This window comes from Stegostoma tigrinum, unplaced genomic scaffold (assembly GCF_030684315.1).
Source record: "Stegostoma tigrinum isolate sSteTig4 unplaced genomic scaffold, sSteTig4.hap1 scaffold_68, whole genome shotgun sequence".
In the NCBI taxonomy this organism is placed as follows: Eukaryota; Metazoa; Chordata; class Chondrichthyes; order Orectolobiformes; family Stegostomatidae; genus Stegostoma; species Stegostoma tigrinum.
The window spans coordinates 1,370,549-1,384,880 of record NW_026728622.1 but is presented as its reverse complement, the minus strand read 5'-3'; the positions used below and the strand labels follow the sequence as shown (position 1 = coordinate 1,384,880).

General features: G+C 45.2%; 2 long non-coding RNA genes across 2 annotated transcripts in view; both read left to right on the top strand.

Moving 5' to 3' along the window:
* LOC132209153 (uncharacterized) overlaps positions 1-14,332 on the top strand; it is a 1,475,533-nt gene that overhangs the window by 109,145 nt on the left and 1,352,056 nt on the right. The window lies entirely within an intron of this gene.
* The window catches only part of LOC132209155 (uncharacterized), a 95,708-nt gene that overhangs the window by 27,315 nt on the left and 54,061 nt on the right, over positions 1-14,332 (top strand). Inside the window, exons 3-5 of the long non-coding RNA XR_009445247.1 lie at positions 5,126-5,185; positions 6,696-6,860; positions 10,930-11,042. This is a non-coding gene — a long non-coding RNA (uncharacterized LOC132209155). The remainder of the gene's footprint in view (positions 1-5,125; positions 5,186-6,695; positions 6,861-10,929; positions 11,043-14,332) is intronic.

The window sequence follows — 14,332 nt, the reverse complement described above, 5'->3', positions numbered from 1 at the left end:
TCTAATCAAACAGAATCACCATAGATAATGGGAACTGCAGATGCTGGAGAATCCAAGATGACAAAATGTGAGGCTGGATGAACACAGCAGGCCAAGCAGCATCTCAGGAGCACAAAAGCTGACGTTTCGGGCCTAGACCCTTCATCAGAGAGGGGGATGGGGTGAGGGTTCTGGAATAAATAGGGAGAGAGGGGGAGGCGGACTGAAGATGGAGAGAAAAGAAGATAGGTGGAGAGAGTATAGGTGGGGAGGTAGGGAGGGGATAGGTCAGTCCAGGGAAGACAGACAGGTCAAGGAGGTGGGATGAGGTTAGTAGGTAGATGGGGGTGCGGCTAGGGGTGGGAGAAGGGATGGGTGAGAGGAAGAACAGATTAGGGAGGCAGAGACAGGTTGGACTGGTTTTGGGATGCAGTGGGTGAAGGGGAAGAGCTGGGCTGGTTGTGTGGTGCAGTGGGGGGAGGGGACGAATTGGGCTGGTTTAGGGATGCGGTGGGAGAGATTTTGAAACTGGTGAAGTCCACGTTGATACCATTATGCTGCAGGGTTCCCAGGCGGAATATGAGTTGCTGTTCCTGCAACCTTGGGGTGGCATCATTGTGGCACTGCAGGAGGCCCATGATGGCCATGTCATCTAAAGAATGGGAGGGGGAGTGGAAATGGTTTGCGACTGGGAGGTGCAGTTGTTTGTTGCGAACTGAGCGGAGGTGTTCTGCAAAGCGGTCCCCAAGCCTCCGCTTGGTTTCCCCAATGTTGAGGAAACCACACCGGGTACAGTGGATGCAGTATACCACATTGGCAGATGTGCAGATGAACCTCTGCTTAATGTGGAATGTCATCTTGGGGCCTGGGATAGGGGTGAGGGAGGTGGTGTGGGGGCAAGTGTAGCATTTCCTGCGGTTGCAGGGGAAAGTGTCGGGTGTGGTGGGGTTGGAGGGCAGTGTGGAGCGAACAAGGGAGTCACGGAGAGAGTGGTCTCTCCGGAAAGCAGACAGGGGTGGGGATGGAAAAATGTCTTGGGTGGTGAGGTCGGATTGTAGATGTCGGAAGTGTCAGAGGATGATGCGTTGTATCCGGAGGTTGGTGGGGTGGTGTGTGAGAACGAGGGGGATCCTCTTGGGGCGGTTGTGGTGGGGGCGGGGTGTGAGGGATGTGTTGCGGGAAATATGGGAGATGCGGTCAAGGGCGTTCTCGATCACTGTGGGGGGCAAGTTGCGGTCCTTGAAGAACTTGGACATCTGGGATGTGCGGGAGTGGAATGTCTTATCGTGGGAGCAGAAGCGGCGGAGGCGGAGGAATTGGGAATAGGGGATGGAATTTTTGCAGGATGGTGGGTGGGAGGAGGTGTATTCTGGGTAGCTGTGGGAGTCGGTGGGCTTGAAATGGACATCAGTTACAAGCTGGTTGCCTGAAATGGAGACTGAGAGGTCCAGGAAGGTGAGGGATGTGCTGGAGATGGCCCAGGTGAACTGAAGGTTGGGGTGGAAGGTGTTGGTGAAGTGGATGAACTGTTTGAGCTCCTCTGGGGAGCAAGAGGCGGCACCGATACAGTCATCAATGTACCGGAGGAAGAGGTGGGGTTTGGGGCCTCCAGTGACAGTGCAGCACTCCCTTAATATTGTGAAAGATTTTACGACCAGAGGCCACATTTTCAAATTGGTTGCCAATTAATTTAGGGGAAGAATTACTTCTTTCAGGTTGTAGCAATCCATTGAACACTTTAGCAGAGAAGGTTTTAGAGGTAATGCCATTAATTATATGCTCGGCTGAGATGGCCAGGTTAATTTTTAAATCAAGGAACAACGCCAATGAGAAAAGGGTAGCCTTTACAGTGGAAGATACTTCAAGGATCCCCTTATTACTAAAGAATACAGGGAGGAATTAAACACATCACTACCACACCATCACTACCATGAGAGAAGTTGTAGTAGACAATGTAATGGAGTGAAAGCAGATTGGACTCTTCGCCGTGATGGTTGACTTTCTAAGATTCTAAACAATGAGCTTCAGAGTCGGTATATGCATTGACTGTAATTTCCCAAAAAGGTTCAGATTCTCGAGAAGCATCTGAGGGCTGGAAAAATGCTGATGTGATGTCCCTATTTAAAAAGGAGAGAGTCAAAAAGAAGATAACTACAACCGAACCAGTCTAATATTGTTGGAAATGTGTGGCAATCAACTATGAAGAAAATAATAGCAGGACATTTGGAAAATCATAATCTAATCAAACAGAATCACCATAGCCTGATGAAAGAGAAATTATGTCTGGCTAATTTGTTTGGGTTTTTGGAGGAAGTTTTGGGAGGAGAATTAACAGAGGAAAACCAGTAAATGTGTTGTGTTTGGACTTGGAGAAAGCATTGAGAATGTACACAAAAGTAATAAGCTAAGAGCTGAGGTTTTGAAGGTAGTATATTGCTATGGATCAGTATGCTTTGCATGTTCTGGAAGAAGAGATCACATCTCGAGTGAAATGCACCAAGTGAATATATATTTTGGGGAACTTGGTGGCAATGCGGTAAGTCAGTGCAGAGTGTAAGAGGTGCCATTTGCTTGCTTTTTTTGCCTTATAGTTCATAAGCATTTTTTTTTGAGACAGGGTGAATTGAAGCCAGAATCAGGGTGAACCAGGTTCATTGGTTGGTGATCGCTACTGGTTTAAGAATCTATTATCGGTAGCTTTCAGATTGAAAGTAAATCGGAGAAATATTTACAGGCTACAAACTAAAAGACCAGAATGTTTTCAAATCAAATTAAGATCGAAGTAATTGAAATGGAGATGCCAGGCCAGATGATGATTTGTACCTACATGACGGGCGAGTGGTCAGGCCCCATACTCCAGCTTACGTCTGATGAACTGGAATCTCAGTTTTGACCAATCAACAAATCATGTGGGGCAGAGTTACCAGGGAATGCTGTGCTTCAGGAGGCAGTCACACACCTTAGATTAACTAGCTGAAATTCGGTCAGTGGCCAATGACAAAGAACAGGGCAGGTGGAAGGATCCAGGATGTAGTGCAGAAGGAACCTTGGCCTTTGATCTTATCGAACAGGTTTGAGATTCTTTCTTCGTGTGTGGATGAGAGTGCAGGGTATAGGGAAGATGAGTAAACTGACTGTAGCACTGTGGTATAGGTGGGACATTCAGGAGGGGATAAAAAGTGAAATGTAGTTATAATCAGAGGTAGTATAGTTAGGGGAATGAACACTGTTCGTTGTGACCAGGATCGAGAGTCTCGAAAGTAGTGTTGCCTGCCTGGTGCCCAGGTTCAGGATATTCCATCTCGGCTACAAAGGAACTTGAAGTGGGAGGAGTAGAAATCCAGCTATCGTGGTCCACACAGGTACCATTGATATGGAAGAAAGAGGAAAGAGGTTCTCCTGAGGGATTATGAGCACCGAGGTGCTGAGGTGAGAAAGCAGAACCAGAATTGTAATAATCTCTGGATTATTATCTGAGCAATTTGGCACGGTGTGAACATAATTATAGATGTACATTGTTCAAATGGTGGCATGGCAGAAATGTGTTTGAATTCATGGGACATTGGCATCGGTACGGGGAAGGAGGGAGTCGTTCTGGTGTTATAGGCTCGACGAGAATCATATTGGGACAAGTATCCTCGCAAAATACAGAGCTAGGCCTGGGGCTAGGGCGTTAAAATAAAAAGTGTGGAGTGGGTGAGCTCAGTTGCATGGAAAATTGTGGAAAAGGTTAGAAGCTGGTAAGTGCTCAGCAAAGTTTCCAGAGCAAGTAATAGGACAAAAAGTATGGAAATGGTCAGGAGTCTCACTTCAGCTGCAGCAGATAAGAAGGGTGGCTGTAAATGCCAGACTGAAGATCTTGTATTGAATTGCAGGGAGTGTATGAAACAAAGTGAATGAGTTTGTGGTGCAGATTGAAATTGACAGATACATCACTCTGGGTATCACAGAGAGGTGGTTGTTCGGGGATAAGTGTTGGGAACGAAATAGCCAATGATTCATGTCCGATAGAAAGAACAGGCAAATGGGCAGAGATAACAAAGTGTGGAGCTGGATGAGCACAGCAGGCCAAGCAGCATCTCAGGAGCGTAAAAGCTGACGTTTTGTGCCGAGACCCTTCTACTTCTGTGTGTTCATCCTGATCCACACTTTGTTATCTTGGATTCTGAAGCATCTGCAGTTCCCATTATCTCCGATACAAATGGACAGAGATGCCAGGGTTGGCTTGTCAGTAAGAAATGAGGTCGCGCTGAAGGAACCACAGCTCTTGTGCTTGTTTATTAATGACTTGGAGGAAAGAGGTGCATGTGCTGTGGCTAAATTTGCAGATGACTGAAAAAATATTTAGAAAGACAAGGCATGGCCCAGAAACAGAGATTTACCGGGATGTTACTTGGATCGGAATGTATTAGCTATAAGGAGGGTTTGGTGGAAGTGCTGTGTCATGATAAATGTAATGAGATCAACCATGATCTCACCGGATGATGGAGGAATATTCAATGGGCCAAATGGCTTTTTTTGTGAGTCTTCTTGTTTGACAATGCATTCATGAAGGTGTTTTTTTTTTCTCTCTTGGATAAGATGTGAAAATGAAATGTATACGAGATAATGGGAACTGCAGATGCTGGAGAATCCAAGACAACAAAATGTGAGGCTGGATGAACACAGCAGGCCAAGCAGCATCTCAGGAGGACAAAAGTGCTCCTGAGATGCTGCTTGGCCTGCTGTGTTCATCCAGCCTCACATTTTGTTGTCATGAAATGTATACACTTCCTTTTCATCTGGGAATAAATAATTGTTCTGAACGATTTCCATTGACTAATAGCAATCTGTCAAGCTTCGCAATGTAAAGAGATTTTTCGCTTCTTTTTAATTGTAAAGGTATTCTTTGGAATTAATTTGGCATATATTATTTGCATCTCAGGAAGTGTGTTCATCACTGCATCTCAAAAAGTGCTCTGTTGTATAACAACAGCTTTTTAAAGATCACTTCAATGGTTGTGATTTTCAGTTGCCATAACACACATTAAATTACACTGTTGGCCAATCTGTCCATGATTATTTCATTATCTTATGTTTCAAACAGACAAGGAAATATTGGTGATGCAATGAAGAGTTTGATTCTCAAATATAATTGCTGTTATAGTTTCCACTTGGAAGAAAGATTCACATCAAATTGACTGGTCAAGTAAATGGGACACTGACTGTGAGTACTTTGAATGTTCGAGTTATTCCTGAAATGAAAGTTATGACCTTGATGATTTCTCTTTCATGCAGATATGAAGAGACTCTTTTAAAATATCCTCTAGGTTAGTGGTTCAGGCATAAAAGTGTGATATGTATATTTATGTATATACATGTACATGCGTAATCTGAAAAGATAATGAGTATAAATCACTTGTTACAAGGTGAGAATGAGTTATCCAGGTGGTAAGACCTGCCAATGTTGGTGTCTGAGATAACACATTGTGGAGCTGGAGGAACACAGCAGGGCAGGCAGCATCAGAGGCTCAAGAAAGTTGAGGTTTTGGATCAGGACCCTTCCTGAGAAATGGAGGATGGAAGGGAGCTCAGAAACAAATAGCATGGAGGGGGAGGAGGTGCTGGGGAAGGTAGGTGGGATGGTAATAAGTGAGTACTATCCAGATTGGAACAGATTTTCCCCAGGGGGTATTGAATACGAATTCCAAATCACTCTCAAAATCTTAGTGACTGTTAACGTTGATGTTTTTTGTCTGTGTGTTTCAGTAATTGCATGACAGTTGAATGGTTCGTTGAGAGTGAGGAACCTATGGACTCTCACACACCAAGATGGAATTTAGTTCGAAGAGTGACTTCAAAATAGTTGCTTGTTTTTAAAATCTTGACCGTTTTTGCTGTCCAGTTGAATGAATTTAGCTCATACTGCTTCAATAGGAATTAGTGTTTAATAGGAACATATTTGTGAAACTTACAGTTTCGCAAGTTTTAGCTTAAACTGGTGGAGACTTTCGGTGCTTGCAAAAAGGCTCATCTCTCCATTAATACCGAAGGAAAATTGGAGTTTAAAAGTAAGTTCACCTGCTGTCAGGGAATGAAATGTTAATGTTGACTCGAACATAATTTTTAAAAAAGTCATATATTTGTGTGACACTGAACTCAAATTAAAATTTGGATATGCTAGTTTTACAGATGGTTGGATATTGAATTCATTTTAAATGAGTGTGAAGATCACTTTAAATCCAGCATATTTGTGAAGAAAAGAAATAGCATGTCAAATAAAATTAACTGCATGACTCTTCATAGCCCTATATGTAGAATTTCATTCCGAACTATGAGACAGTTGTGACCCCATACTACCTCAGTGCTCATGGCAAGAGTAAGACTCCTGTTTGACGTGCTGTGCACTGCATGGAATGGCGGCAACATCAGATTCATTGATGCTTGAGAATCAAAAGAATATGACAATAAGATTTAAAATCAAAATCTCATTGAACACTTCAAGGAATGTATTACAGGAAGAGGGGGAAAGCATGTATGACTAATAGAAGGTGGTGGCGCAGATCACATAGACCTGTGTGCTAAAACTTAGCACAAATTTCACATTGAATGGAACAGTTTAAACAGGCTGGAGGAAGCAGACATGCCAGCCCAAACTTTTTGAATTTGAGCGTTCTGTTCGTAAACATCAGCAAAATTGTGGGAAACATGTTTATTCTTTCTCTTTTATTGCACAGAACCATACGATGAGACTGTTTTGATGAGGAATTTAAAGATTATGTGTCCCATCCGTTTGACTCACAGTTTGGTACCATAGGTTGGTACGATCTTCGTTCGAGAAGGAAAAGGGATGTTCCAGATACAGAAAATCGTCAAACCATTTACTACAAAGTCCGTTTCTGGTTAGTATTAATTAATGCAGTTAACATTTTTAGATTGACATGATTGCACAATGGAGTCAATAAGAAAATTCCATCTGATATTCCACATAAATTTTAAGTGGATATTAAAGCAGCTCATTTCTTTTTCACGCTGTCTGCTGCTTTCAAGAATGGTTGTCTTATTGTCGAAATGTTTAACATTGACTCCATGGCTTCTTCCATTAGCTCACATTGAAACACATGTTTCTTCAGCCAAAAATGCACGTTTACTCGGTGTAGCTTGACTAACCTTCCCCTGTGGTCGTTCCCCTGAAATCCCCTGCAGTAGCTCCCCTGAAAAACAACTATACCATTTTGGATACTGTTCCGGGGGATGACTTAGCAGGGGTATGCAGTAGGGTGCAGGTCTCTGGCACAGAGTCTGTCCCTCTTGCACAGAAGGGAAGCGGGGATAGGAAGAGAGTGATAGTCATTGGGGACTCAATAGTTAGAGGCACTGATAGAAGATTTGCCGGGAACGAAAGAGACTCACGATTGGTGTGTTGCCTACCAGGTGCCAGGGTCTGTGATGTCACGAATATCCTGGGTGGGAAATTGGCTCGTGCCATTCGGTTGGATTTAAACGAGCTCAGAAGGGGGATGGGAAACTGAGGTGTAGTCCTAGTACACAGGAGGATGAGCATAGGGAGGACATGGTCAGGACCTCACTGTCACAGAAGTGTGCTGGCAGACAGCAAGCTGGATTGAAGTGTGACGACTTTAATGCCGGGAGTATCCGGAATAATGTAGGTGAGCTTGCAGCTTGGATAGGTACCTGGGACTTCGATGTTGTGGCCATTTCGGAGGCATGGATAGAGCAGGGTCAGGAATGGATGTTGCAGGTTCTCGGGTGTAGATCTTTCATTAAGGTCTGGGAAGGTGGTAAAAGAGGGGGAGGTGTGGCTTTGTTGGTCAAGGACAGTATAACGGCGGCTGAAAGAACCTTTGAGGACTCGTCTACTGCGGTTGTATGGGCTGAGGTTGCCAAGGAAGGTTTGTCGACTGAGTCAGTGTGGGTGGATGTTCGGAACAGCAAGGCAACAGTCACTTCACTGGGGGTTTTCTACAGACCCCAAATAGCAGTTGGGAGATCGAAGAACTCATTGGCCGGCAGATTGTTGAAAAGTGCAAACGTATCAGGGTTGTTGTTGTGGGTGACTTCAACTTTCCCAATATAGATCGAAACCTCCTTAGTGCAGATTGTTTGGATGGAGCCGTTTTTGTCAGGTGTGTTCAGGAGGGTTTCCTGACTCAGTATGTGGACAGGCCGACAAGGCAGGAGGCCATTTTGGATTTGGTGCTGGGGATGAGCCAGGACACGTGTCAGATCTCGTGGTGGGAGAACACTTTGACGACAGTGACCGCAAGAGCCTCCCATTTACCATCGCCATGGAAAGGGAAAGGAGCAGTTACCAGGGGAAGATATTTCACTGGGGTCAAGGAAACTATGATGCTGTCAGACAGGAGTTGGGAAGTACAGATTGGGAGCAATTGTTCCACAGAAAGGGCGCAGCAGACATGTGGAGGCTGTTCAAGGAGCAGTTGTTGCGAGTGATGTATAAATTTGTTCCTCTGAGACAGGGTAGAAGGGGTAAGATTAAGGAGCCTTGGATGACGGGTACAGAGGTGCTTCTTGTCAAAAAGAAAAGGCAGCGTACGTCAGGTGGAGGAAGTGAGGGTCTAGCACAGCTTTAGAGTATTACAGGCCTGCTGGGAAGGAGCTCAAAAGATATTGCCTGTCCAATTGTTACCTGTTACAACCTTTGCGTCCACGCTTGCTCATTCAATGGTGTCAAGATGCCAGCAGTGCATGTACCTTCTCCATCCCCTAATGCCATCAGCTCACACAAGACATAGCCATACTTAAAATCTTCTGATCAACCAAAGTTCATTGTAATGGACATTTTAGTTATCTGTCATGAAACGAAAACTGATTCTGACTGGCATGACCTGCAGTGCAAATGAATATCATCTGCGAAACGAGATTCCTTATGGGCTTGCAGCCGCTACAAATAATTGCTTTTCAAAGACGTTGCACACATACATTTTTTTCTCCTATTACCTTAGATTATTTTTTTGTTTATGCATGTTGTGTGGGTTTCCAGTCAGGCCCATAAACACAGGTTGATGCAGTCACTGTTACAACAGGGTATTGAAGGAGAATTTGTGATCTTTGGAGTTTCATTCCAGTGTATGAAGGAGTGCATCATCAAGCCACTTCAGAGCACTACTGGCGACAAATTGTTGCAAGTTTTCAAGTGTTACCGATCGTCACATAAAATATGGCCTTTTTGTTGTTGTGCTATTCATCTTAACTGCACCATATCTAGTATTTAGGCTTGGAAACTATTTCAAGTTTTTTGATTTACTTGTTCAAAATCATTTATGATTGTTGTCATGATATCTACAATATGTTATTTTGATTGGACATAGAGGATTGGATCTGTCTTAATGGAAATAATGTATGCGCTTATAAAACCCCTTCTGTGCAAGGTAGTTGCTCAGTGGTCAGAGCTGCTCATGCACTGGGGAGCCAATTGAAATTCCAGTCTTGGGTAACTATCTGTGTGGAATTGACATGTCCTCCCCGCGTCTGCGAGGGGCTTCCGCCAGGTGCTGCAGTTTCCTCCCATTGTTCAAAGATGTGCAGGTCCTTATATGTGATTTGTGAAGCATTTCTTAAATGTTTCAATCCTGCCAGCATCCAGTGCCTTGGACAAAATAACTGGAGATGAATAAAAGATACTGTGCCTTTTGACACCATTTCCTGCTGGATTTTCATCAATCCTGCTTTATATCAGTGACAACTTCCATGACCTTTTTTGATGCTCTGTCTGAATTGACAGTCTAGTTCCAAATATTTGTTGTGCAGTATTTCAAGGTCTCTGTTACAGCATACCCATGAATGTCCACTTCAAAAGATACTTCCATATCATAGAATCCCTATGGTGTGGAAACAAGCCCCTTTTGACCCAAGAAGTCCACGGTCACCCTCCAAAGAGCGTCTCACCCTGACTCATCCCCCGACCCTTTCCTCAGTAACCCTACATTTCCCATGACTAACACACCTAATCTACACATCCCTAAACACAATGGGCAAGTTTGGCATGGCCCATACATTGAGCCTGCACATCTTTGGACTGTGGGAGGAAACCAGAGCACCCAGCAGGAACCCATGCAGGCATGGGCAGAATGTACAAACTCCGCACAGAAGATCGTCCAACGGTGGGATCGAACCTGGGTCCCTGGCGCTGTGAGTCAGCAGTGCTAACCACTGAGCCACCGTGCTGCCCTTGGAGTTAGACAGAGCTTGCTTGTTCCTGGGTGGCCTCAAATTGCCAAACTCCACTTAGTGGCAAAAGTGCTGACCAACTGCCCTCATCTTCACTGGTTTTTGCTTTGTATCATTGAATTCAATCCTTAAAACTCTATGATAAATATTTAAATTTCCATTGATATGTGAGCGTTGTTTTTAGTACGCAATATTGGTTTATTATGTTTCATTGGTACATAATGAATATTTTATGTATATGCAAATAGGCAAGTTGGTAACGATGCAGTCCACAGACCTGGAGGATAATAACACTGTCCTTCAATCGCCCACGATGCCCTCTGCAAATTGGTAGAAAACAAAAATTTCTATAAAATTCATCTCTCCTCCCGTCAGTCGATCAAAATTAATTCAGGATTTTGTACAGGCCAATAACCGCAAGATTACACGAGCCTAAACAAAACTACTGGCTCATATTAGTTCAGTAAAGTGAAAGGGCAACAATAGAGGTAGTAGGAACTGCAGATGCTGGAGAATCTGAGATAAGAAGGTGTAAAGCTGGATGAACACAGCAGGCCAAGCAGTATCATCCGGCTCGACACCTTGTTATCTCAGATTCTCCAGCGCCAATTTTCTGAAGTAGGGTCTCGTCCCGAAACATCAGCTTTCTTGCTTCTCTGATGCTGCTTGACCTGCTGTGTTCATCCAGCTCTCCACCTTGGGCAACAATAGAGTATGCTTTAAGTCACTAGATATGTTACATGGGTTTGTCTTCCTTAGGGTGGAGTTAGTGGAACCGAAAAAGATGTCTCCCTCACAGCGTTTGTGACAAAAGAATTGCATCGTTCCTTGGCGGCCTTTCAACAGAACAATATTCAGAGATTTCCCGAGTGGTAAGAATGTAACTTCTTTTACTTCTCTTTATCTCACTTTTTCCAACAATTGGAAAATAGATTTTAGAAATAACGTCGAGCTGATGAAGTGTGAAAAGAAGAATAATTCCAAGCAGTGGTGGGAGTAGGTCAGTGAGGTGGGAGGAGTGGATAGGTGGGAGAGAAGGCGGACAGGTCATGGAGGCGGGGATGAGGGGAGGAACTAGTCTTGGGATGAGGCTGGCGGGTGGGGAGATTTTGAGGGTGGCCAAGTCCACATTGAGGCTATTGAGTTGGAAGCTCCCGAGGCGGAATGTGAGGTGCTGCTCCTCCAGTTTCTGGGTGGTCTGGTTGTGACACTGGAAGAGGCCCAGGATGGACATGTCATTCAGGGAGTGGGAGGGGGAGTTGAAGTGATGCAATGATTTGGATATGAAAATAGAAGGTGTGGTTAGTAAGTTTCGCAATGATTGAAGGTGTAGTAGCCAGCCAAGAAGGTCACCTCAGAATACAATGGGACATTGACAAGGGCCAATAAACTGAGGAATGGCAGATGGTGTTGAGGTTAGACAAATGTGAGGTGCTACATTTTGGAAAGGCAAATCAGGGCAGCACGTATACACTAGGATGCAGTGATTGATGGAAATGTGACGCAGTGACTAAGTGAAATGGGACACAGTGACTGATGGAAAGGAGATGCAGTGACTGACTGAAATGGGATTGCCGTGACTGTGGAAAGGAGATGCAGTGACTGAGGGAAATGGGATGCAGTGACTGAGGGAAATGGGATGCAGTGACTGAGGGAAATGGGATCCTGCGACTGAAGGTAATGGGATGCAGTGACTGAGGGTAATGTGATGCAGTGACTGAGTGAAATGGGATGCAGTGACTGAGGGGAATCGGCTGCAGTGAATGAGGACAATGGGATGCAGTGACTGGGAAATGGGATGCAGTGACTATGGGGAATGGGACGCAGTGACTGAGGGAAATGGGATGCAGTGACTGGGAAATGGGATGCAGTGACTAGGAAATGGGATGCACTGACTATGGGAAATGGGACGCAGTGACTGAGTGAAATGGGATGCAGTGACTGAGGGAAATGGGATGCAGTGACTGAGGGAAATGGGATGCAGTGACTGAGTGAAATGGGACGCAGTGACTGAGTGAAATGGGATTGCCGTGACGGATGGAAATGGGATGCCCTGACTGAGTGTAAGGTGAAGCATTGAGTGAAATGGGATGCACTGGCTGTGTGAATTGGGATGCAGTGGCTGTGTGAATAGGGATGCAGTGACTGAGGGAAAGGAGATGCAGTGTCTGTTTGAAATGGGATGCTGCGACTGAAGTGAATGGGATGCCGTGTCTGTGGGGAATGGGATGCAGTGACTGTGGGGAATGGGGTGTAGCGACTGTGGGGAATGAGATGCAGTGACTGAGATAAAGGGGATGCAGTGACTGATGGAAATGGGATGCAGTGAATGAGGGAAATGGGATTCAGTGACTGTGGGGAATGGGATGCAGTGACTGAGGAAAATGAGATTCAGTGACTGAGATAAATGGGATGCTGTGACTGATGGAAATGGGATGCAGTGAATGAGGGAAATGGGATTCAGTGACTGAGTGAAATGTGATGCAGTGACTGTGGTGAAGGAGATGCAGTGACTGAGGGAAATGGGATGCAGTGACTGCGTGAAATGGGATGCAGTGACTGAGGTACTGGGAAGGAGTGACTGAGTTCATGGGGATGCAGTGCCCGAGCGGACTTGGGGTGCAGTGAGTGAGGGAAATGGGATACAGTGCCTGAGTGAAATGGGATGCAGTGACTGAGTGAAATGAGATGCAGTGACTGAGTGAAATGAGATGCAGTGACTGAGGGAAATGGGAAGCATTGACTGAGTGAAATGCGATGCAGAGACTGCGGGAAAGGAGATGCTGTGACTATGTGAAATGGGATGCAGTGAGTGTGGGAAATTGAATGCAGCACCTGTGAGATACGGGAAACAGTGACCGAGGGAAATGGAATGCAGTGACTATGGTGAACGAGATGCAGTGACTGAGTGAAATGTGATGCAGTGACTGTGTGAAATGTGATGCAGTGACTGAGTGAAATGTGATGCAGTGACTGAGTGAAATGTGATGCAGTGACTGAGTGACTGAGGGAAATGGGATGCAGTCTCTGAGTGAAATGTGTTGCAGCCACTGAGTGAAATGTGTTGCAGTCACTGAGTGAAATGGGACGCATCACTGAGTGAAATGGGACGCAGTGACTGAGGGAAATGGGATGCAGTCACTGAGTGAAATGACATGCAGTGACTAAGTGAAATGGGAAGCACTGACTGAGTGAAATGCGATGCAGTGACTGAGTGAAATGAGATGCCTTGTTTGATGGAAATATGATGGAGTAACTGACGGAAATGAGATGCAGTGACTGAGTGAAAAGTGATGCAGTGACTGAGTGAAAAGTGATGCAGTGACTGAGTGAAATGGGATGCAGCGACTGAGAGAAATGGGATGCAGTGACTGGGAAATGGGATGTAGTGATTGATGGAAATGGGACGCAGTGACTAAGTGAAATGGGACGCAGTGATTGATGGAAAGGAGATGCAGTGACTCTGTGAAATGGGATGCAGTGACTGAGTGAAATGGGATGCAGTGACTGAGTAAAATGGGATTGCCGTGACTGTGGAAAGGAGATGCAGTGACTGAGGAAATGGGATGCAGCGACTGAGGGAAATGGGATGCAGTGACTGAGGGAAATGAGATGCCGAGACTGAGTGAACTGGGATCCAGTGACTGATGGAAATGGTATGCAGTGACTGAGGGAAATGGGATGCACTGACTGACGGAAATGGAATGCAGTGTCTGTTGGAAATGGGATGCTGCGACTGAAGGTAATGGGATGCCGTGACTGAGGGTAATGGGATGCAGTGACTGAGTGAAATGGGATGCAGTGACTGGGAAATGGGATGCAGTGACGATGGGAAATGGGACGCAGTGACTGAGTGAAATGGGACGCAGTGACTGATGGAAAGGAGATGCAGTGACTCTGTGAAATGGGATGCAGTGACTGATGGAAATGGGATGCAGTGACTGATGGAAATGGGATACAGTGTCTGACGGAAATTGAATGCTGCATCAGTGAGAAACGGGATGCAGTGACTGAGAGAAATGGGATCCAGCGACTGAGGGAAATGGAACGCCGTGACTGAGGGAAATGGGATGCAGTGACTGAGTGAAATGGGAAGCAGTGACTGATGGAAATTGGACGCCGTGACTTGGGGAAAGGAGATGCAGTGACTGTGGGAAATGGG